This window comes from Heloderma suspectum, chromosome 10 (assembly GCF_057233095.1).
Source record: "Heloderma suspectum isolate Gila_16-S chromosome 10, 16-S_ref, whole genome shotgun sequence".
Classification (NCBI taxonomy): Eukaryota; Metazoa; Chordata; class Lepidosauria; order Squamata; family Helodermatidae; genus Heloderma; species Heloderma suspectum.
The window spans coordinates 29,902,409-29,927,328 of record NC_139467.1 but is presented as its reverse complement, the minus strand read 5'-3'; the positions used below and the strand labels follow the sequence as shown (position 1 = coordinate 29,927,328).

The 24,920-nt window shown below is 44.7% G+C and overlaps 1 protein-coding gene across 3 annotated transcripts in view; it reads left to right on the top strand.

Annotated features, from left to right (window-relative positions):
- Positions 1-2,754: 2,754 nt before the first annotated feature.
- Positions 2,755-24,920, top strand: part of PHACTR4 (phosphatase and actin regulator 4) — a 130,458-nt gene continuing 108,292 nt past the window's right edge. The window contains exon 1 of one of the 3 annotated variants that reach the window (XM_084815733.1): positions 2,755-2,908. The gene's annotated coding sequence lies outside the window, so the exon portion shown is untranslated. Of the gene's footprint in view, positions 2,909-3,364; positions 3,468-24,920 lie in introns of those variants that run through there. The other 2 variants (XM_084815734.1, XM_084815735.1) reach the window with 2 other exon arrangements.

Genomic DNA, 24,920 nt, shown 5'->3' with positions numbered 1-24,920 from the left:
TAACATTGTTCAGGAGGCAGCAACGAAATCCATCCCAAAGAAAAAGAAATGCAAGAAAGCCAAGTGGCTGTTTGTTGAGGCTTTACAAGTAGCTCATGAAAGAAGGGAAGCGAAAAGCAAGGGAGAAAGGGGAAGATATACCCAACTGAATGCAGAGTTCCAGAGAATAGTAAGGAGAGACAAGAAGGCCTTCTTAAATGAACAATGCAAAGAAATCGAGGAAAACAACAGAATGGGAAAGACTAGAGATCTCTTCAAGAAAATTGGAGATCTCAAGGGAACGTTTTGTGCAAAGACGGGCATGATAAAGGACAAAGAAGGCAGGGACCTAACAGAAGCAGATGAGATTAAGAAGAGGTGGCAAGAATACACAGAAGAACTTTACAGGAAAGATCTGAATGTCCCTGATAGCCATGATAGTGCGGTCACTGAACTTGAGCCGGACATCCTAGAGAGTGAAGTCAAGTGGGCCTTAGGAAGCATTAGTAACAACAAAGCTAGCGGAGATGACAGTATTCCAGCCGAGCTATTTAAAATCCTAAAAGATGATGCTGTTAAAGTGCTGCATTCAATATGCCAACAAATCTGGAACACTCAACAGTGGCCACAAGACTGGAAAAGGTCAGTTTACATTCCAATTCCAAAGAAGGGCAACGCCAAAGAGTGTTCAAACTACCGCACAATTGCGCTCATTTCACATGCCAGCAAGGTGATGCTCAAAATCCTACAAGCTAGGCTTCAGCAGTATGCGAACCGAGAACTACCGGAAGTACAAGCTGGGTTTCGAAGAGGCAGAGGAACTAGAGATCAAATCGCCAACATTCGCTGCATCATGGAGAAAGCAAGAGAATTCCAGAAAAACGTCTATTTCTGCTTCATTGACTACGCTAAAGCCTTTGATTGTGTGGATCACAACAAACTGTGGCAAATTCTGAAAGAGATGGGAGTACCAGACCACCTTACCTGTCTCCTGAGAAACCTGTACGAGGGTCAAGAAGCAACAGTAAGAACCAGAGCTGGAACAACCGATTGGTTCAAAATTGGGAAAGGAGTACGACAAGGCTGCATATTGTCACCCTGCTTATTTAACTTATATGCAGAGTACATCATGAGAAATGCCGGGTTGGATGAATCAGAGGTCGGAATTAAGATTGCTGGGAGAATTATCAACAACCTCCGATATGCAGACGATACCACCCTAATGGCAGAAAGCGAAGAGGATCTCAAGAGCCTCTTGTTGAGGGTGAAAGAGGAGAGTGCAAAAGCTGGTTTGAAACTCAACATTAAAAAAACTAAGATCATGGCATCTGGCCCCATCACTTCCTGGCATATGGAAGGGGAAGAAATGGAAGCAGTGACAGATTTTACTTTCTTGGGCTCCAAGATCACCGCAGACGGTGACTGTAGCCATGAAATTAAAAGACGCTTGCTCCTTGGGAGGAAAGCTATGGCCAACCTAGACAGCATAGTAAGAAGCAGAGACATCACCTTGCCGACAAAGGTCCGTCTAATCAAAGCTATGGTTTTCCCAGTAGTAATGTATGGCTGTGAGAGCTGGACTATAAGGAAGGCTGAGCGCCGAAGAATTGATGCTTTCGAACTGTGGTGCTGGAGAAGACTCTTACGAGTGCCCTGGACTGCAAGGAGGTCGAATCAGTCCATCCTAAAGGAAATCAACGCTGAGTGCTCATTGGAAGGACAGATAATGAAGCTGAAGCTCCAATATTTTGGCCACCTAATGCGAAGAGAAAACTCCCTGGAAAAGACCCTGATGCTGGGAAAGACTGAAGGAAAAAGGAGAAGGGGACGGCAGAGGATGAGATGGCTAGATAGCATCACCGATGCAATGAATATGGACTTGAGCACACTCTGGGAGACAGCAGAGGACAGAAAGGCCTGGCGTGCTATGGTCCATGGAGTCACGAAGAGTTGGACACGACTTAACGACTGAACAACAACAACGAACATGGATAGCACTGTAACTGTAACTCACAATCCACAAATAAAGTACTCCTGGCGAAATCATGTTAGGCACCGGCAGCAAAAACAGCAACCAAGAGTCCTGCGCCACACTGAAGACTGACCTATTTACAGTGGCATAAACTGTCGCCCACAGATGCCCACGAAAAGCGTATGCCACTTCCTTCTCCTTCTTCTGTTTTCTTTTTTTTTCTCTCCCCCCCCCCCCGCCCCTTTTTGCTGTGTCCTCCTAAGAATATCGTATTGCTGGGAAACTGCAGTTACTGAGTAGGTTGTTGGTACTGTTTATTTCATTTATAAAGATAAAAAATAGAATAAAAAGTATTTTCAAAAAGAAAAGAAAAGCGTATGGCACAATAAATGTGCTTTTTTTTTTTTTTTAAATTGCCTTACAAGACTCTTCGTTGTTTTAACTCATGATGATGATGGTGGTGGTGATGAGTTTATTTATTCATTCATTCATGATCATCCACACCACCAAAGAGAGATGCATTCCGCAGTAACATATCCACAGACCCATTTCTCTCTCGCCCTCTCCCTCGCTTAAAAGTCGGCCCCGGGACGCCTTCGGCCAGCCCAACACGCCTGCAAACGGCACCGCCCTTTCTGGCACCCTCCGACCAGAAGGCGCCCCTCCTGACCACCTCACCTGCCCCCTGGCCTCGGCGCCCCCGCGAGGGCGTGGCCTCCACTGCCCCCCCTTCCCCGTGGACTACAAGTCCCGTCAGGCCGCGCGCGCGCGTCCCCTCTCCCAGGAACGGGGCTTCCGGCGGCGGCGACGGAGGCGAGGACCTTCAGCCTCAGAGGGACTCTCAGAAGCAGCGGCAGCAGCAGGGGACGGCGGCAGCACCCGGGGGACGGCGCGGGGTGAGGTGAACTGAAGGCAGGCCAGGCCAGCCAACTAACCAACCAGCCGAGGGTCAGCCAGGTGAGTCCCCCTCCAGGTGTGCCACTAGTGAGCAAGTTTAGTCGGTAGTTACCTCTCACTTACCTCTCACTCCCGGCCCCCCAGTACACACAGAGGGGGCTCTCGCAGACTCCTTCCCTTTAGCCTCTTTCCCATTTTAGGTTGCCCCCCCCACCCCGGGGGGGAGTACTTACCTACTTACCTACCTACCCACCTACCTGTTCATCCTTCCTTCCTTTGCAGCCACTTTCTCTTCATCGCCCTCCTCTTCCCACCCCCACGACTTAATGCACTTCCCGACTCTTTTTCCCACCAGTCTTTTTCTTCTCATCCTTTCACATTCTTTGCAGCCCCCCTCCCTCTTTTTATTCCCTCCCTGAGCTCTTCTCGCCCCCTCCTTATTGTTGATTAAAAAGGTAAAAGGTGTCCCCAGCCAGTCGTGTCCGACTCTAGGGTGCGGCGCTCACCCCCGTTTCTAAGCCGAAGAGCCAGCGCTGTCCGAAGACGCTTCTGTGGTCGTGTGGCCGGCATGACCGAACACCGAGGTGCACGGGACGCCGTCACCTTTCCCGCCGAGGCGGTACCTATTTGTCTACTTGCAACTTCTTGCTTTCGAACTGCTAGGTTGGCAGGTGCTGGGACTGAAGACGGGAGCTCACTCCGTCATGCGGCGGAGTAATTGTCGATTACCTCTGTATTAATTCAGCCCACCATCACCTTGGCATTAGGTGATCTCCCCTCACTTGACTTATGATTGTCCCGTGCGTTCATTGCTCTTCCGTCTCCCCCCCCCTCACCAACCCCTTGACTTTCACTGTAGTATTTTAGCAAGGATATGGGTTCTCTCCCCGCCCCTCCGGGCCCCCCTCCGGGCCCCCCTGTTGAACGTTCAACAAAGTGTTACGTGCAGCTGAAGCGATCGAGAGTTGTGTCCTTTTGGATTTACTTTCGGAATTGTGCGTGCGACTCTGTACCTGCCTGTGCGAGGTGAGAACTGAGCGGCGGCGAAATTATTGTACAAAGTCCCCCAGCTGAATTGCGCGTTGTGCGTTGAATGCTGAAAACCAGGTGGTTGGTTGATCTGGTGCTGTTTTGCAGTTAAAAAAAAAAAAAAGCAACCTTTTTTGGGGTTGCCTTGGTTTTTTTCTTTCTTTTCTGAGCTGACCTGAGCATGTTTGTAACTCCTAAGTAAATGATGAGATGAATGTGGAGGGGAAGAGTTGTGAACTCAAGTGAAAGAACCTGTCTGAGACAATCAAGTCTTGGGATTCTTCCCCTCTGCTTATACTAAGGAAGGAGGCTATTAGCTGCCTCAAGCCTTGGGAGAGGCAGTACATTAATTTTTAAAATAAAATTCTTATAATGTTTGTTCACATGGGAGTGGTGAGACTCTGTCATAAAATGATCTCCTAGTAAAAAGTGTATTTTTTGTCCAATTCTTATGTGAAAAATCACATGTGCAAGTGTATAATGTCCCAACGGGTTTTGAGAAAACCATTCTCTTGATCAAGGAATTTCCTTCAGTGGCTTTTTGGAAGGTGCCGTGAGCAGGGAGGATCTAACCAGTTTTACAGCTCTCTCTTTAAATGTTTGGCCTTCTTCTATGGCTGGGTTTCATCCACCTTTGTCTGCTTTTGCCCAGTTCTTCCCTAACCCAAAGGTTCCCAACCTTTAGGACTACTGTGTTGTCCAGTAGCCTGCCCAGACCTAGTTAACAGATAACAGTTTGGGCATTGCTACTCTTACGTCACTGTGGAGAAGCTGTGCCTTCCAGGCATGTGCATCGAAGATTAGGTTCCTGCATTTTTTTTCTCTACTTGGGGAAGTGTCCTCATTCTCAAAGTGCTGAATTAGGAAGAGTATTCTATCTAAAAATGGGGTCACTTAGTGTGGGTTACTTAACTTCCTACTTTTTCTTAATGCAGTATATTTTAATCAAGTGCTTTTGTTGTAAATGTATTAACGTATATAAACGTATTGTTGCTACTGACTCTTTGTGCATTCTCTCTCTCTCTCTCTCTTTGTCTGCCTAATTATATCACATCTCATCTCATCAACTTTTACTTCCTCATCCCCCTGTCTGTTTCCTTCTAATGGAATTATTCAACTCTTTCTGGAGTACCTTGGGCTGTGTCTGTGTACCAGCTGTGAGATGCACTTGATGTGTCTCACTTGTGGAGTGGAATGAAAAGGTTGAGCTGTTGTTGTTCAGTCATGTCCGACTCTTCGTGACCCCATGGACCATAGCACGCCAGGCCCCCTTTCAGGATACAGTCGTTAAATCTTTCCCCCATCCCCACCCCATCTTCCCATGCTTTCAGCCTATTGCCAAAGGTGGACTAATGTTTACTGTGCTACAGCTTATAACTTTGTGGAAGAGGAAGTCACGGTTTTCTATAAAATGAAGAGAATGCTTGTGAAATAGGTCAAATGGATTAGCCAGCCAGCCAGCTGCTATGTTCTGAAAATCAAGATTGTAACTAACTGTCGTGATTCCTCAATCGTTAGTTGAGATTCATTGTAGTTTTAACTAGTAAGAGAAGGACAGAGCTTCCATTAGAATCCCAGAGGAATAGCTGAGTGAGAATGTGGATTGTTGCGGAGGAGCTGATCTGGACAGAATAAGTTGTGACTGCATCTTTGTTTCCATGCTTTTGGATTAGTAGTCTGTGATTACACAGATTTTCCACTTCATTCAATCACCAGATAAATTAATCCCTACTTTAATCTGATAATCTTGGGAGGCAAATCACTTCTACTGAGCTAAATAGATATCTGTCTTGGTGGTGTGCGACTGTTGGAGATTCCCTTGTAGATCTGTAGACGTATTAATTGAATGATATTACACAGTTGCCATTAATTTGAGTGAAGTTCCAGAGGGGTATCTGTGTTAAGTCTGTAGCAGCAGAAACCATGAAGAGTCATAAAATATTTTAAAGACCAACTGATTTATGGTGGTTACATCAGGACAGGACTTTGGGGCAGAAGCCCAGGACCCCACTCAGAAGAATGAGTAGGACACCCCCCAAATGCAGCAGAGCTGGTTTACCACATTTTGAAGTAAGTGAAGTAATACACATGACCATCTAAACAGGGTAAGATCATTAAATCTAGAGCCTAAAATTACCTAAGTACAGATTTCTCAGGCACAACTGTCTTTTTAATACATTGGGAAGAAAGGTGGGTTAAAATGAAGCTTCTGTGTTGTCAGTCTGTTATTGACATAGTGAAACTGATGCAAGCAAGACAAGAAATAGCACAAAGTTTATGAACTGGGAAGTACAGAGTGATGCAGAAATAAGGACCTTAGCTTGTAAATTGCAGGAGTTTCCCTTTTAATCTGCAGGAAGTAGTGGATGCTTAGTGAGAAAACCAGTGTCACACATTTATTTAAAATTCTTATACACTTCCATTCCTCCAAAAGGAACACAGAGCAGCTTACAACATTAATAAAACAAGTACCCATAAAACAACCATAAAATTCTAAGAAAACAATATAACATATAATTATCATCTAACCTTAAAACACAAAACTGACATGTCAAGAGTTAAATGTTTTCAGGCGCAATCCTATGCATGTTTAGATAGAGAAAAGACCTACAACTCCCAACATGCTGGGAGTTGTAGGTCTTTTCTCTGTCTAAACATGCATAGGATTGCTCCCTTAGATTGATTGTCTCCTGTTGTGATGACTCCCATTCTGTGTTAATAACACCCTCTTATAGCTAATGACTGCTATAATGACTGTGTAGTGATTAGAGTGTTGGGACTAAGGCCAGTAAACTTGGGTTCAAATCCTCCTCTCAGCTGTGAAGCTCACCTGTGAGACCTCAGGCCAGTCACTTGCAGGGTGGTTGTGAGGATAATATTGGGATGAAGGAAAAGAACTATGTTCTCCTTGGAGGAAAGGTGGGACAAAAATGCGAAATACATAAATGCAAAAGAGGTGGCCCAACTAAACTTGAACACTTTGAAGTCCTATTGACTTTACGGGGAGAGATCTCAGCATATACTTAATTCTCCTGGCGAAATCCATGGGCCTTCAAAGTGATTAACTTCAGCTGGATCATGTCCTCAGGATTTCTTTTTAGGCCTACGTTAAATGTGGTAGAGTCTCTCGGATTCCCTCCACCCCCCTGTAAAAATGTAGGTCATTCTTTGGTTGGATATGTTTTGAAGCACATATGTAGTAGAAAGTTCTGCGACAACATGAGGTTGTGTAAATAACCTTTTTTCTCCAGTGTTTATTTTTAGCTGTTTATTTATTTATTACATTTCTTAATCACCTATCTGGCCGGTCACCTGGCCTCTGGGCGATGTACTCTAGGCAATGTACAATAATACAACAGTTCAAAACAAAATTTCACATTAAAACATCGTATTTCTAAAAATACGCTAACCCACCCCAAATGTTAATTAGTAGCACTCACTGATTTAGAGTCCTTTGTGATAAGAGTTGTTTTCTGGGTATTGCTGTACAATGATGACGGTAGCGGTGGTGTCATGAATGACTCAAGCAGTGAGCTTCTTTTTTCTTTTTTAAAAATGGGTAATTGGCTTCCTCTCTCTCCAAAGGCTCATTGCAAAGAACCTCTTCTCATTCCTGACCGAGATGCTTGCCCAAATAATACAGGAAGAGCCACAGACTTGGTTAGACTTGATGAAGCACCTACAGCAGCCTTCCTCAACCCGGTTCCCTCCAGATGTTTTGGATTACAACCCCGACCGTTAACCATGGTGGTAGGGGCTGATGGGAGTTGTAGTCCAAAACATCTGGAGGGGGCCAGGTTGGGGAAGGCTGCTGTAGAGCAAGGGGGTTGAAAAGCCAGAGAGAGAGAGAAAGAGAGAGATGTGCAAGAATGCCTCTGTTTGCATGTGGAAGGAACCAGTAGGAAACCACTATTTTTTGGCTGACTGTGTGGATTGCACTGGGATGCAGGGAAATTAGCAGTTGCACATCTCTCCTTCCCTTTCTTGTTCATTTTTCCTCTCAGTTTTCCAAATATTAACATCAAGATCATAAATGGCTCTCAAAGCTCCTTAGCATTTTTTTCTTCAGAGGAGTATTTATAAACAGTAGCAGCTGATGAACACCAGCGTTCACCTTTTTGACTAGGGGCTAGCTGGACTGCGCAGTGACACTCTTTCCACCTCCTGGTGCTGTGAACCAAACTTGAGCTGTGAACTTACAAACCTTTCTTATACTGAGTCAAAGCAGTGGGCAGTCTAGCCTAGATGCTTGGGTGGACTTCTTAGGTTGTATGGCACAGCCAGTTAGCTCGGCAAAATATCTTGGGCTGTCCCCACCCTTGGTGCAGGCTATCAACTAAACTACCACTGGTGGTTGTAATAAATGTTCCAACTATTCTTATTATTTGTTGCATTTATATCCTGCTTTTTCTCCAAGAAGTCCAAGACAGCTCCGGCTATGGGGTGGTATAGAAATGTTATAAATAATAATAAGTATAAGGTGGTGTACATGATCCTCCTCTCCATGTTATCACAACAACCCTGTGAGGTAGATTAGGTTGAGAGTCAGTGATTGGTCCAAAGTCACCCAGTGAGCTTCATGGCAGAGTGTGGACCAGAACTTCGGTCTCTTGAGTCCCAGTCCAACACTCTAGCCACTACATCATACTGGCTCAATAATAACGATGGTGATGACGATGATTAATGCTGTACCATAGCAAATTAACTATACAGAAAAAGGCCACCTCTGTAAGTGGGAGGAATGACATTGTTAGGGACTTGTGGACTAGGAAGAGGCCTTTCCCAGTCTATTGCCCTCCAGTGTTTTGGACTACAGATCGCAGCATTGCTGACCATTCATTGGCCATGGTAGCTAGGGCTGATGGGAGTCAAAGTCCAAAATATCTGAAGGGTGTCAAGCTGAGGAAGGCTGGATTAGATTGTTGCAGTGTGATGGAATGGGATGGATTGATTGGGTGGGGGGAATGCAGAGGCAGGCTGCTTCCTGAGTTCTGGCAAAAGACAGTAAGTTGCACATTCTACATAGCGATTTTTCACTGGGGAATATTTTTATCCCCAAGGTTTCAGCCACTCCTCTCATCTCCCTCCCTACAAATAGGGAATCAGCAACGTAGGTATGTGTTTTGTGCATCCATATATTGCACCTTTTTCTTTTGGAAATGAGCTTTCCCTTCCACTTAATACTTAACCACCCATATGTAGCTTAACTCCTCTTTTCAAACTCGGTTTCTTGTAAGGGTTTGAAACCCACAGGTGGAGACTGAGTAAAATCAACATTCCATTCTTTGTTGTTAAAATTGAACCATTGCACTTAGTTTTGTGAACAAGCTCTTGATACTTCAATTCCATGAAAGGTTTCTTCCTGAACAGCTCTTTGGAAACCTGTAAAAACCTCATGCATTCTTCCAGCAATTCTCAAGTGTTGCCTTGGGGGCCCTATCTGGGCTGAAAGGCGACTCATACGTTTATTTACAAAAACAAAAAAATAAAATCCTGTTTGCTTACCACATGGTAACTAGCTTTATCCTACTAAAAATGTTTTAAATCTATGAGGGTGTTTTTTAAGATAGTGATAACTGTAGTATAGCATTTGTACACTCTCGAGATTCATTACTGCAGTAGTATACATTCTTGGTGGTAATTGTCTCCATATCTTAACTAAAGTTATTGTTGCAATGTCATTCTGATCTGCTAAGGTAATCCCCCTCCACTCTTAAAGATTAATTAGAGTGGATAAATAAAAGACAGCTCCCCCCCCCCCCCTGCCCCACTTAAGGTTATGGAAAAGAACTGTAGCTATTTCATAGAAAGTTCTTATGAGTCAGAATGTAGTGTGGTAATTTTAAAAACAAAAGGAAACCATTCAGGGTTTCAGGGGCTATGGACTTTACCTTGACTTTAGGCTGGCTAGAATACGTAAGTGATATGCACCCCTGAGCCCTTGCTCAATCCTTATTGACATTATAATCTTTGTTTGAATTGTCTCTGTTTGCTAATGACAGTCAATACAGCCCTTCCCAAACTATGCTTGGAGGGAAGCGGGGGAGACAGGGTCTCCACAAGAGATTTTCGTGGTGCTGTGAACCAGACTGCATACTTGATCATATGTAGCTGCTTTATACATGTGGCACTGTGTCAGACCCGTGGTCCATCTAGCAAAATATTCACCCATCTCAGACGTAACGATAAGCCAGTGCAGGTTGAATCGTGGGTTGTCGTTATGTGCGAACCCTGCACTGTGATTTAACTGGCTCGTTAACCATGAATAACCCAGAGTTTGCAACCCAGCAACAAACCATGAGCTCTCTTCCTGGGTTGTTTGTAGTTAACATCCCATAGTGCAAAGTTTGCATGTAACAATAACACACAATTCAACAACAACCCACAGTTCAACAACAATCCATACTTTGGGTTGTCGTTATGTGCGAACCAGGCCATGTCTAGACCTTTTCCAAGACCCTGGAGAGCTTTTTTCAGCACCTGCTGCCTGAGACTCTTTAACTGGAGATGCTTGGGTATATGCAAAATATATGCTCCGTCACCGAGTTATGGCCCCTGACCCCTTCTCCATTTTAAAAAATGTATTATTACATTTATATCCTACCATTTTTCCTCTTGCAAACGAAACCTCTTGGGTGGTTTATCTGGTTCTCCTCTTCTCCGCTTTATCCTCAGAACAACCCTGTGAGGTAGGTTAGGCAGAGAATCTGTGACTGGCCCAAAGTCACCCAGTGAGCTTTAAAGCTGAGTGGAAATTAGAACCTGGATCTCTTGAGTCCCAGTACAACAGCCTAACCACTACACCACACAGACTCTTTTTTCTGTGCCTAGACTGGATTAGATAAAATAATGTAATTCGAATAGATAAATGCATAAAAGCAGCAATGGTACTTGTCTACTCTGCAAGGCGCAAATGGGTAGGATCAGGTGCAAGAGTTTTATTATTTGTTTGTTTAATCTGCCTATTTACCAAATTGGCTGTCAAAGGGTTTAACAATAAAATCCAGATTAAAAACAAAATCTTAATTTAAATATAAAAACACAGAAACAAAAGAAATAAACAGCATCAACCAATTAAGACCCCCTTCAGCAACAGACCAGCATATATGTCAAAGGCCTGCCTGAATAAAAACATCTTATGTTGTGAATAATAGTGTGGTGTTGGGGCACAGCTTTGCATAAGTCTGATGTGGACAGAGGGCAGGTGCTTGGGAAGGTGGAAGGGAGAAGTGATGGCTTTAGATGCAGTCCTTTTTGTGATGATGTCAGTACTAGTGCAACAGAACAAATGCAAAAAGAGATCTACATATTAATGTAAGTTGCAACTGCACAGGCCCAACTAAATTACCGGCTTCTCATCCCCTTCAGCATTCAATATGCATGCTTCTTGTCCTTGCCTTTAAAGCTTATCATGGATAGCTGGAATGAGGAGGCTGCGGGGCAGCGCGGCCTAAATAGTGGCCGGCTAGACCCGCCCTTTGGAGACCCCAGGGGCAAAGGCCAATGGCCTTCGCCCTTGTCCCATCCTCCCCCCACCACCCGCAACCCGCAACAGCCCCCCCCCCCCCGCGGCCAGGCAAGCCGGGCGCGGGGTGAGGGCACTTGCGAGTGGACAGGGGAGAAATGACGAGATGACACCAATCAATTTGGGATAAACAGGGCTACATTTATTGATAGATTACAATCTGCGAAGAAAGCACCGGCGGGCACACCACAAGACCAACATGACAGGTGTGGAGTGAGGCATTCATTGTCTGTGGCGAGGCGTCCGCCCTCGCCCACCAATCGGACATACCCAGTTCTGGGCTGGGAGACCTTCCCCTGTCACCCCCCCTCGAGCCACAGAACCCGAGTGGGTGAGGAGGGTTGGCCTCAAAGGTAAGCCGTATCTCCCAACTGGGGCCACAAAACCCTGAGCCGGAAGCCTCGGGCCTTACCAGTCACCTGAAACGGTGCCTACGAATGCTCACCTGGCCACTCCCCCAGCTTCTCTGAGGTCTCCTGCTCTCTTGTTGTTGTTGTTCAGTCGTTCAGTCGTGTCCGACTCTTCGTGACCCCATGGACCATAGCACGCCAGGCCTTCCTGTCCTGCGCTCTCTCCTGGAGCGTGCTCAAGTTCATATTCATTGCATCAGTGATGCTATCTAGCCATCTCATCCTCTGCCGTCCCCTTCTCCTTTTGCCTTCAGTCTTTCCCAGCATCAGGGTCTTTTCCAGGGAGTTTTCTCTTCGCATTAAGTGGACAAAATATTGGAGCTTCAGCTTCAGTATCTGTCCTTCCAATGAGCAGTCAGGGTTGATTTCCTTTAGGATGGACTGATTTGACCTCCTTGCAGTCCAGGGGACTCGTAAGAGTCTTCTCCAGCACCACAGTTCGAAAGCATCAATTCTTCGGCGCTCAGCCTTCCTTATAGTCCAGCTCTCACAGCCATACATTACTACTGGGAAAACCATAGCTTTGATTAGACGGACCTTTGTTGGCAAGGTGATGTCTCTGCTTCTTACTATGCTGTCTAGGTTGGCCATAGCTTTCCTCCCAAGGAGCAAGCGTCTTTTAATTTCATGGCTACAGTCACCGTCTGCGGTGATCTTGGAGCCCAAGAAAGTAAAATCTGTCACTGCTTCCATTTCTTCCCCTTCTATATGCCAGGAATCTTAAAGGCTATTATCTCCTCTCATTCTCAGTGATGGCCCCTTATGTGTGGAACTCCCTCTTACAATGCCTACATGGTACCACCCTGTCTTGTCCTTCAAATCCCTCCCCAGGGTCTACCATTTTGGGGCAGACTTCCCTTAATTCCCAGTCTTCATTCTTGCTTGCAAAAGATGATATTGTAGATAGATAGATAGATAAATAGATAGGGATGGGCGAATCAGTCACGCTTGATTTAGCTCAGGTTCTCATTTTTTCTACTGCTAGTTCATTTTGTGATTTTTGCATCAGATTGGGTTTTTTTATTCCGGATGGGAATGCGAGAATGCATTTTTCAAAATAGATGCATTTTTGCAAGCCATTTCCATTGGAAATTGGACATTTCCCCAAACACACACATGTTTTGTACATACTGTTTCACCGCAAACTTTGGAAAAGTGGAGATTTCAGTGCCTAGCTGCATTCTGGTTCATGTTTAGCTTTGGGAAGTCTGAATTTGGTAAATTTGCATTGAAATGTGAACTGAACAGATTTCTCCCCCAGTCCTAAATTGAATGCAGATTTGCTTGTGCCAGGCATGGTTGTTGGTTTGTCGCATCCTGGCAGCACCCTCAGCAACACTGATGCTTGCCTTGGGTCTCCTGTGCTGGATGGCTAGGAGCTGCCATTATAATTTCCTGCAGTGTCTTCAGTGTTGCATAGCTCTGGGTAGGGATGGCCCTAGACTAGCTCCCAGCAACTGGTGCCCTAGGTGAACTATGCAATCGGCCCCCAAACCCCAAGGGCAGATCTAGGCTGAGAATTTTGGTAAACTGGGAAACATTTTGCCTCTATTTTCCATTTAATGGTTTTTAAGCGTATTTATTAAAACAGAGTCATAATTATTTGGTTTTTTCGTCTGTCCAACCAATGTTTCTGAGATCAGATAAAATAGAGACATGAAATTTTCAGTTTTATTTGTATTTTTTAAATTTGTATTTCCCCCCTCAAATTGGCATCCCATTTCGCTTGGCGCCCTAGGCGACTGCCTAGTTTTGCCTATATGGATGGGCCGCCCCGGTGCATTGTGAGAAATTAAATGGCGACTTCAAGTGCCCAGTGCTGATCGCAGTGCTGCTGACCGCCACTGCTATCACCAGGTAGGTCTGCTGTGGCCCACCAGTGTAAGAGGGGGGGTGCCCCAGATATAACGACTGCCCCTCAAACCTGGGGCTGGCCCTGGCTTGCACCAGTGTAAGTGTTAGTAAAGCAACAGGCTTTTATAGACACTTACAGTTTGGAGGCTCTCAGTTTTGCAGATGGAAGGCTGTTGTGCTGGTGCTGCTGATACTTGATGCCGGGAAGGCAGGAAAGATCTGATAGAGCACTTCTGCAAATGTTGTTGTTCTTTTCTGCTTGTGCCATTGGTATGCAGATTATGAAATGCAATTTGCAGATGCTTAATTAAGACCAGGCATGCTGTCTAGCGCACACATTATTATGAGCTAATTGAGCGTGTCTTTCTGGAAGTCGGGAAGCAGTGCAGAGCATTCAGGACAGATAAAAGGAAGGACTTCTTCACACAGCGTGTAGTTAAACTATGGAATTTGCTGCCACAGGATGTAGTGATGGCCACCAATTTGGATGGCTTTAAAAGGGGAGTGGACAATTTCATGGAGGAGAAGGCTACCAATGGCTACTAGTCCTGATGGCTATATGCTGTCTCCAGTACCAGAGGCAGTGAGCCTGTGTACACCAGTTGCTGGGGAACATGGGTGGGAAGGTGCTGTTGCACTCGTGTCCTGCTTGTGGGTTTCCTGTGAGCAGCTGCTTGACCACTGTGTGAACAGAATGTAGACTGGAGGGACCCTTGGTCCGATCCAGCAGGGCTCTTCTTATGTTCTTATTAAGCAATGGAGGACAGCTATGCGAGTCTGGCATTCTGGCTGATTTGCCACCAGCCATAAACAATTATATAGGTAGATTGAGAGGTTTGTATAGACAAGGCCAAATCCAGTTACAAACCTTGATGCAAAGGAATCATGATGCTGCCTGTCTCTTGTTACAGAGCAGTGTTTTGCTGACTGTCCTAGGTGTTATACCAGCCAAACTGAAAGTAACTTCAGGGGAAGGAAAAGTATGTTGGTCACTAGTCAATGGAAAGAATCCAGTGAGCAGGCAGCCCCTCCCATCTCCTGTTCAATCAGTGGGTCTAAATGGGATTTTTTAAAACTGGAGATAGAACAAAGCTGACCGCAACTCTTCTGCTTTTTTGTGTGTGTGACTAAACTCAGCCTGGGGGCGTCACTGTGCTGTATGATATGGGGAAGGTTTGCTGCTGAAAGTGGCCAGGGCTGACTCAGACATTACAACCTGAAGGCAGCCACGCTCATTTGGGGCTTCAGTCATGTCATGGGGAGAGCTCATGCAGGTCTGGCATAACTATAGACTGGGGGATCTCCCTGGATGTACATGGCTGGAAAGGGGAAGCAGTGGCAAGTAGGGATGGATCTGTGAAGCTCAATTTTAATTTTTGTGAACCGCCCAGAGAGCTTCGGCTATTGGGCAGTATAGAAATGGAATGAATGAATGAATGAATAAATAAATCTCACTCAGTTTCTCATTTTTTCACTGTTAAGTTGGTTCTATCCCGTTTTCAAATCACTTCGCAATCACTTGATAAATGTCTGCATCAAAATGTGTGTGTATATTCATGCACATTTATCAAAATATATGCCTTTTTTGTATGCACGTTTACAAATATATGCATTTTCTTGCAAGCAATTTCCTCCTAAAATAAAGCTTTTTGTGTGTGTACTTTTCTGTAGTGTATGCGGTTTTTTGCGCCTGCGCTTTTTATTTGCAAACTGTATTGCAAAATTCTGAAAATTCTGTGAATATTGCCAGGGCCAGCTCCAGGTTTTTGAGGGCCCTTGGGCAAGATACCCCCAATGGACCCCTCCCTCAGTGAGTCTACCGTCTCGCCGCCATTGTCACCAGCTGATATTGTTCCTCATCCTCTTTCTCATCATTGGGACCACTTGTTTGACAGGCAAAGAACCAGTGAACAATAGGCATTGTCATCTCCTCCTCCTCCTCATGACCACTGTTGTCTGGGCCAGAGCAAGAGGCAGGTGAACAAGCAGGTTGCAATGATGAAGAAGAGGAGCAGCTCCAGGGAGCTCTTGGAAGTGGGCACGTGCTGCAGTATGGGCCATTGGCCGTTGCCCAACCATGCCCACCTTTGATGTTGTTCTTGGCCATATAGCTGTGTTCGGGTGTAGTTTTGGAAAGTGCACATGCGATACATTCTCATTAACATGGCACTGGAAGAATTTTCTACCCATCTCTAGTGGCAGGTGACTTCTGTTACTTGTGAAGTGTTTTAGTGGAAGCTGTTGGGAGGAAAATGAAAGGCGATTTTCATTCTAAATAGTCTGGGATGGAGGCTTGCTTCAGGGGGAAAAAATAATTGCACAACATGAGCCTGACACTTGCTTTGGATGACCCTAGATGACTTTACGCATTCTTTTTTGGGGGCTGTTTTATATATTACTTTATCTAGCTTGGAAATTAATATCTGTGACTTAGGGGGAGGAGGAAATACATTTGTAATGTATGAAAGTCAGTTGCAGTGTTACACTGTGGGTACATGCATAGAGTTCCCGATGCATGCTGAGACTCCTGACCCATATATCTGTGGTGGAAAACAAGCTATTCTAAATGTCCGGAAAAGTAAGCCACAAAGTGGCTCTTAAGATGGGTGCATTGCCTTTTTGCTTCAATGGCATGCTGAAATCTTTGTCTAGCGCTCCCCTAGCTAACTGAAATTGCAGATGGAGCCAGGAGGAAGTCAAAAACCATCCACTGCTCAAGCGTAGGAGTGTCAATGTGTGATCTGCTTTGCATTTGAGATGTGCTATCTGTAGGCTTGTGGGGCCTCTAAGCAGGATGATGGCTCTAAGCTTAATGTATTGGCTTTAGCCGAGCAACTTGCACCTTACTGCATGCCTGTGTGTCTATTTTATTTTTTGTAGAGAACTGACAGAAATTAAAAAGGGAAGCTGCTGTTATTTGTGGTGGTTGGGGACGTGAAAATAAATGGAAACCGAGCATGGAGAAGGCATCTACCATGGCTCAGCTGTTTAATTAAAAAAGTATGATTTATGCACGTTAACGTGTGTCTTTTGAGTGACTCGCACCTCATCTTTATTGAGATGTGAACCAAATTAAAGTGTGTGGGTGCAATTTCCACTATCCTGCTACCATCCATTAAAATCAGAAAAAAACAGGCCCTCATCCAGGCCAGTGTACCTGCAGCCAATTCATGAGGAAGCATATTTTAAATAAATGCCAAATGGAGCTGATGTCTTTAAGAAACATTTCTGGGCAGTTGTGTGGGATCAGTGGAGCATTAAATAAATCATATTAAGTTTTCCATTGGGAATAACTAATGTCCAATATACATAATGCTTGCTTTTATAGCAACCACTTCAGCATTGGAAATCCGTTGTAGAAACTGAAACAGCAGCTAAGCTTCACTATTTATTTTATGTATAAAAAACCTATCTATGTCTTGCCTTTCTGCCTTTAAAAAGACCTCCCTAGATGGCTAACAAATCTTGGTAAAAACAGTGCAAGAAATCAGACAGGTAACACCAGTTAAAATGTGAGCACTTTATTATCCATGGCCTTCCACACCATGGTGCCCTCCAGATGTGTTGGATTGCAGCTTCGATCATCCTCAGCCATCATGGCCATCTGGGGGGCACCAGGTTGGGGAAGACTTTCCTATAGCCTCTGTTGAATGGAAGAACCTATGGAAGAATCATGTCTTTACAACATAGTGGAGAGCCAGCAGCAACAGCCAGTGTGGAGGGCATTCCACAATACTTACTCAGTGCAGATGTTGAAGTTCTCCAGGACAACCAACCTGGGGGTCTCCAGCACCACCTCAAACAACTGAGGCAAGGAGACAATAGGTTGCAGGATGAATGGTACACTAAGGGTGCAATCCTGGGCATATTTAGACAGAAAAAAGCCCTGCAACTCCCGGCATTGCCTAGCCAGTGGACTATGCATAGAATTACGCCGTAATAGAATCCACCCCTGATATAATAATAATAATAATAATCATCATCATCATCATCATCATCATCATCAAATAAAAAACACACATAAGAAGAGCCCTGCTGGATCAGTCCAAGGGTCCACCTAGTCCAGCATTCTGTTCACACAATGGCCAGTCACTTGCCCATGGGAAACCCACAAGCAGGACATGCGTGCAACAACACTCTCCTGCCCATGTTCCCCAGCAACTTGTGTACATAGGCATGCTCGTTCTGATATTGGAGGTGGCATAGAGCTATCAGGACTAGTAGCCATTGATAGCCTTATCCTCCATGAATTTGTCTTATCCCCTTTTAAAGCCATCCAAATTGCTAACCATCGCTATGAGGTTGTTCAGACAATCAGCGCGGGAAACAACCCGGTGTCAGTTGATTCCCCTGCCCTGTGCACACCATTTCTGCAACTGGGATTACCCTAATTACTCACGCTGTGGGTTGCTGTGTTTGAACCTGGTGCGGGGCATTGGCGTAGTATATTTTCATCCACCCTACTACAACCCATACCGCAAACCGTGGGTTGTAGGGTGGGTGAAAATGTACTATGCCTGCGCCATGCGCCAGGTTCAGGCAACACAGCAACCCCTGATGCAGCACGGGTAATTAAGGTAATCTTGATCATGTGACTAGTGTGGGGATGAGTGAAACAACTGTTGCTGTGTTGTTTCCCCCGCTTATCGGCTGAACCCGGCCTATGTCTTCTGGTAGCAATGGGCAGAGTATCTGGCATAGGGAATAGAATCATGGTAGACCAGCCTTGCCCAACTTGATGCCCTCCAGATGTTTCAGACTACAACTCCTATCAGCCCTGGCCCCCATAGCCAGGGGTCAGGGATGCTGGGAGTTGTAGTACAAAACATATGGAGGGCACCAGTTTGAGGAAGGCTGAGGTAGGCCAAGACAACCTCCTGTCCCTCTCCATCAGGCATAGGCTGCTGCTCTGCTGAGAAACCTGGTGGGCACAACTGTGAAAAGTGAGGTGAACTCCTTTCCCTCTTTGCATATCCACGTCTTGGTAATACACACCAGGTCAGTGTGCTTATCCAGGATGAAATCCTTGATGGAAGTAATTCACCAGTGGCTGGCCTGGCATTTAACCACAGCACTACTAAGCCCAAAGGACTTACGAGTATTTTTTTAAAAAAAAATCATATTCTGCCTTTCAACGGGAAGGCCCCCAAGGTGGCTTACAGCATTTTTTGTTGTTAACAGTTTATTAGATTATTTAATTTTCCAAAACAATACAAACAATGAACCCGTCTCCCCTCCTGCTCCCATTCCCTCGCTGTTAAGTTTCCCCCCTCCCTTCTTCATATCATCCTGTATTTAAAGAGTAAAGGTTTCATTTATATAAGTAAAATCATTAAGCAAAAATTGGATAAATAAATAGTTACATAGAAAACTATGTAACTCTTTGATGACCTGTTCTGGATTTGCTGTGGATCATATTACTCTGCATATAATTCAAGAAAATTTCCCCATATTAATTGGAATGTATGTTCTTTTAGTAATTTGGTGTTAACATACCTTTCCATGGGTAGCTAAGGTCAATAGATCTTGAATCCACTTGTGTATATTTGGGGTTTTATTTGCTTTCCAGTGTTGTAGAATATGCTTAGCCATTAGTGTGGCCTTACTAAACCACACAGCATGCCCCTCTGCCAAGTCCCATTTGCCTGGAATGTATCCCACTAAGGCATGGGCATCTTTTACATTGACCTGGTTTGCACGTAAAGGCTGCAAAGTAGTTCTTAGGTTGACTTGGCTTGTTTAACCCATGAATAACCCATAGTGCCTGGGTTCACATGGGCCAATTGGAGTTTGCCTATTCAAAACAGCAACGGCACACGACCTGGCAAATCGTGTGTTAGTAATCCACGATTTGCAGCTGTTAGATGTGAACGGGTCTATTGAGGCTTTTAAAAAAGGCAATACACAGGAACATAATAATACTAATACTACTAATAATATAACATGACACTCTGGGAGACCTAAGCTGGGAGAATGAAAGCAAGGGTGGTTAGCTCATAATTGCCCAACCTCCCTTCCCATCACCTGCCTTATCCATCTCCCAGTTTCTTCTATTTTTGCCCCTTTGGGAAAGACCCATGTTGCCAGCCATGGCCACAGAAGGAAATGCCTTCTCCAGAGGAAAAGACCAGCACTAGGCCTGGCAGCAGTTAGATTGGCCTTTATGGACAGTGCTTCTCTTATTGGGGTTTGATATTCTGGTTGGGTCTGTAGCGCTGGATGTTGGCTACATGGGAACAGAGATGGCAAAAGTCCTGCAAAAATGTTAAAGTGACATGTGGTTAACTGATGGCATAAAAGGCCATTTGAAGTGGATATGCCTCTTCTTGGCAACTGAATTGCATGCAGGTCATAAACAATATGCGTACCCTGAAGTCTGTGAGATAAAGTTGTATTGTGATGGAGAGGGGCCAGAATTGGCCATTTATTTGTTAGCCATTATGCCTGGAAAATCAGACATCACTGATGCAACCAGAAAGCTGAAAGAAGCCTTTTCACCCCTCCCCTCCTTTTGTAAAAATAAAATACAATAAAATAATACCCACGCACAGGTAAAAGAGTGGCTTGTCATAGCTTTGGCAATGTTCACATTTTCCAGTTTAGCAAATAAGTTATGGATTATCTCCTCCCTTTGAAGAATTTATTTTGATTTGGCAATATTAGCGCTGGAAAACTAAAAAACCATTTTTGAAAATCCACTTTGTTGCAGGAGCCTCCAGGCTGCAAAGCTGTGGTGAGGTCTCCATGCCCACCTGACTTAAAAGGTGGTTTCACTCTTGGAACGAACTGTTTGCCTGATTTCTTTGGAGGCTCTAGGCTAAGGCTTTCCTTTTCTCCAGGCTTTTATTTTTGTGTTTTATTATCCTAGTCTCTGCAGTGTGGTTTTACCTCTCATATCTGATATTGTATTTTACACTGTGTTAGCATGTGTATTTGTTTTATATTGTTTTGATTTTATTGTGATTTTATTTGTATTATGAATGTTGTAAAACCCCTCAGAAATTTATTTTATGAGGCATTCAAGAAATTCAATAAACAAACAAACAAAACAAAATAAAATAAAAGTTACATTTTTATCCTTTGAGATGTTGAACAGGGATAGGGAATTTATTTTGGCTCAAGGGCCAGATTGGCTCTGGACAAGAGCGTGGTGGGCTGTATTATGCCAGCAGTGGCTGGGGTCACAGTCCTGACATGCTTGTGTCCCCCCACATTCATGCACAAGTGCAGGTACACGCAGATGCGTGTGCAAACTCAAAAATATGATGGCAGCAACGTTCAAGGAATAGGAACCAGGAAATAAATAGGAATATCAGTATGTTCTTGCCTGAGGTCGGACTTAAGTTCTCTACATTTGAGGATGTTTCCAAATGATGTGTAAGATGACAATCCACTATATTTTGTTGTTGTTCAGTCATTAAGTCGTGTCCGACTCTTCGTGACCCCATGGACCATAGCACGCCAGGCCTTCCTGTCCTCCGCTCTCTCCCGGAGTGTGCTCAAGTTCGTATTCATTGCATCAGTGATGCTATCTAGCCATCTCATCCTCTGCCAGTATAGTTAGCACCTGCTAATCTGTGGCTGGTGCAGAACTACATGTATATATAAAACCTATTTATAGCAAACTAATATTTGCAAAGTAGCTGGTACACTCCAGTACAGGATATATTTCCTATGAGGAAATGAATTTGATTTCATAAATCAACTTTCTATTTTGTGATGTTCAGACTGTAGTGTAGATAGAACTATAACTGCATGATGGTAAAAGTAATACATAGTCCTTGAGCAAACATATATAAAACTATCCAACAATTTCTGCCTGTCTTCAATCATGGAATTTGGCACTGTGCATAGGTTTCCAGACAGTCTTCCATCTAGGCACTGGCCTGCTTAGCTTCAGCAAGGTTGCTGCATAATATGCCTTCAGGGCCCATTCATCATATACTAATAAGAAGCCCAGTTCTCCAAGTGCCAGGCTTTCTGGCCAAAATGGAACTTCTGTACATGAGAGGGAGGTATCGGCAGCTTTGGGGAAACCCCGAGGTTGGCAAAAGTACACAGAAACTCTAGGGAACCCCCCCCCTCCAAGTGTGGAGACCCAAAACAGCCCAATGAGGAGTGTGCTTGCACAGTGGCCATAGAATGGTGACTAAGGGCAGTGTGTGGGGGGGACGGGACTGAAAACCAGGGAGGAGGATGAATGGAATACAGTATTCTGAAAGAGGGCACGGCTGTGTGGAGGAGCACCCCACACTGCAACTTTTTGTCGCAGGCTCCACTTGTGTTCATCTGTAATATCCGCAGCCCAGTTAGTATTATAGCAAAATGTATTGACTTCACTTGTACGTTGGAAAATTGTATGGAAAATAGACATGAAGCAGGCAGAACCTTATACTGAAAGGACACAAAATCTAGGTGATGTAAACTAACTTGATGGAAAGTGATTGCCTAAAACTTTACAGGTTAAATCATGTGCAGATGATTAAATAACTAACCTGGGTTGAAGGTTTGTCATTGTCCTAACTCCAAAATGGTTCACATCCTTCATTCATGGTACGGGTGAGTGGGGACTAGGCTGGAATAACCTCCCAACCCACCCCAACTCACCCACCCCGTTGCTACTATCCCATCTGCCTGCCCTGTTGCCTTAAAGTCCAGAGAGACAACTTGGCTAGACACCTGCTGCTTGGAAAATGGGGCCAATTGTAACCTATACCGGTTTAACAGTGAGACTTATCAAGCTGAGGGTGGGAAGTTACTTACCTTTTATGTACTACTTTTCCTCTGAATGGTGCTAGCCTTTGCTAGAATCAGGGATACTGTTTTAAATGCTAGACAACTGTCTTCAAGGTTTGTCAAGATTGATTGATAGAAATCCAGGTGGTTGTGTTGAAACTAGAAATATCGTTCATCCTGTTCTGGTTCTTTCTAGTGTGAGCACATGGCTTCAGTCCAGCCTGAACTCTCCCTCCTTTTCAAAGGGATTCCCATAACATCTGAAGGTATTTGTTTAGGTGTGTAGCCTACCTTTATCCACAGAGCCCAAGAGAGATGCATTTATGTTTAAATTGTAAGCTTCTATTTGGAAAATAGACATGAAGCAGGCAGAACCTTATACTGAAAGGACACAAAATCTAGGTGATGTAAACTAACTTGATGGAAAGTGATTGCCTAAAACTTTACAGGTTAAATCATGTATTGCACCTAAACCACTATGGTTGAAGAATATAAGGAGGACCTTGCTGGATCAGACCGAAGGTTAACCTGATCCAGCATCCTACTTCTCACAGTGGCCAGCCTCTAGGACAGGGATGGGCAGAAGATGTCTCTCGGGGTATTTCACAGTAGATTTCCCAATTGTTTAACAATAGTACCAACAAAAAAGCTCCCCCTTCCTTGCCTCTCTAAATTAGGCTGTTTAAATGAAAGCTTTTTTTTTTGCTGGGGTAGGTTGGTACCAGGAGTGGATTTGTACGTGAAAGGATTGTGAGCTCATTTCTGATACTGATAACAAATTCTTGGTCTGACCCATATGCTCAGAGGCACCCTGTTCCTTCATTCGACTGGGCGCATGTTCACCCTTCTGCCCTCAGTTAGTAGACCTTGAAATTGTAGTAAAAAAGCAAAGTAAACCCCAGAAGCTTGACTCTGCCCACCCCTCCTCTAGGAAACTGGCCAGCGTGGTATGAAGGCAACAGCTCGCCCTCACTGTTCCCCAGGGACTGATTTCTAGTGGCATAATTGCCTCTGAACATGAATGTGCCATCATAGCTACTAATAGACCTATCCACCATCTTCCATGCACTAATTGTTTAGTAGCAACAGCAAGAAGAAATGCTGTTCTGTCCCCACAAAGGTTGCTCCTTTTTTTCATGACAGTGCATTGGTGGTGCTTGCTGTGAACATTTCTTCACCAGAAATATTGTTCTGCCAGTGGCTGCTGTTTCACTGCTGCCCATTCAGGCGCACCTGTATTGCAGGCAGCTGAATCATCCACGGTGCAACACAAGCCGTACGATATTTCTATAGCAGCAGAAACTTTACCAAGAGGGTGGGGTCCATATTTCACTGCAGCATGGTTTGAAAAGTGTATGCACAGTTTCATATTTAATTCTGATAAGGGATTTTTCTTTTCTTTTTTTAACGGACACCCTTGAACTCTCCCCTGCAGTCATGATCAATCATTTCAGCTGTAGTTGTTACTTTCAGACGTCTATGCTTCCCTGTTTCCGAATCTTCCAGCAATTATTTCAAGCTGGTAGCATGCTGCTCTGGGAGTTTCCCTCGGAAGCGCTGATGTGTGCAATGTTTTGTAGTCAAGGAAGTTCTGCTTTATAGCACAGGGAATCAGCAACGGCCAGTTGAACGAAGGAGCGCTTTCAGGCAGCCTCAAAAGAACTTTACTGTGAAACAGTCAATGTATTCTGTGTCCCCCCCCCCCCATTTCATTTGTGTTAGAGTGCAGGGGATTAAAGGTGGACAGATCCAAGCCAGTATTTATTTAAGGTATTTATATACTGCATTTTAGATTAGAAGCGCTCGAAGCGGTCTATGTAAAAACTGGTTTAAGAAATTATCAATAAAAATAATCAGACAGAGCAGTGGGAGGAAACAAAGCCAGAAGGCAGCCGTTAAGCACACTAAAATACATTCAAAGCCAGTGAGAATGTAAATGGTCTTCACCTGGTAGCAAGAAGATAGGAGAGTCTTTACTAGGCAAGCCTTCCTGGGGAGAGCTTTCTGTGCTGTAACGTACTGAATTGGAAATGCCCTGCATTTGAGGGTTGTTTCCAGCCTCAAATGGCTGGGAACATTGTCAGCTCCAGGTTTTTGAGGGCTCTTGGGTAAGACACCCTCAAGGGGCCCCCTCCCTCACTGAGTCTACCTTCTCACCACCACTGTCACCAGCTGCTGTTGCTCCTCATCCTCTTTCTCGTCTTTGCTACCACTTGCTTGGTTGACAGGCAGAGACCCAGGCAACTGCTACTCCTTCTCACCACCATCGTCATCTGGATCAGAGCGAGAGGCAGGTGAACAATCAGGTTGCAATGGTGAAGAAGAGGAACAGTGCCAGGGAGCTCTTGTCAGTGGCCCCCTACTGGGATGCGGGCTCTTAGCAGATGCCTGACCCATCCTTGACACTGGCCCTGGCCGGGGACCTGCAGAAGGGTGTCTGCTGAAGACCTTAACACCCAGGCAAATTTGTGTTGCATGAAGTGGTCTTTGAGGTATACTGGTTCCAAGCCGTTCAGGG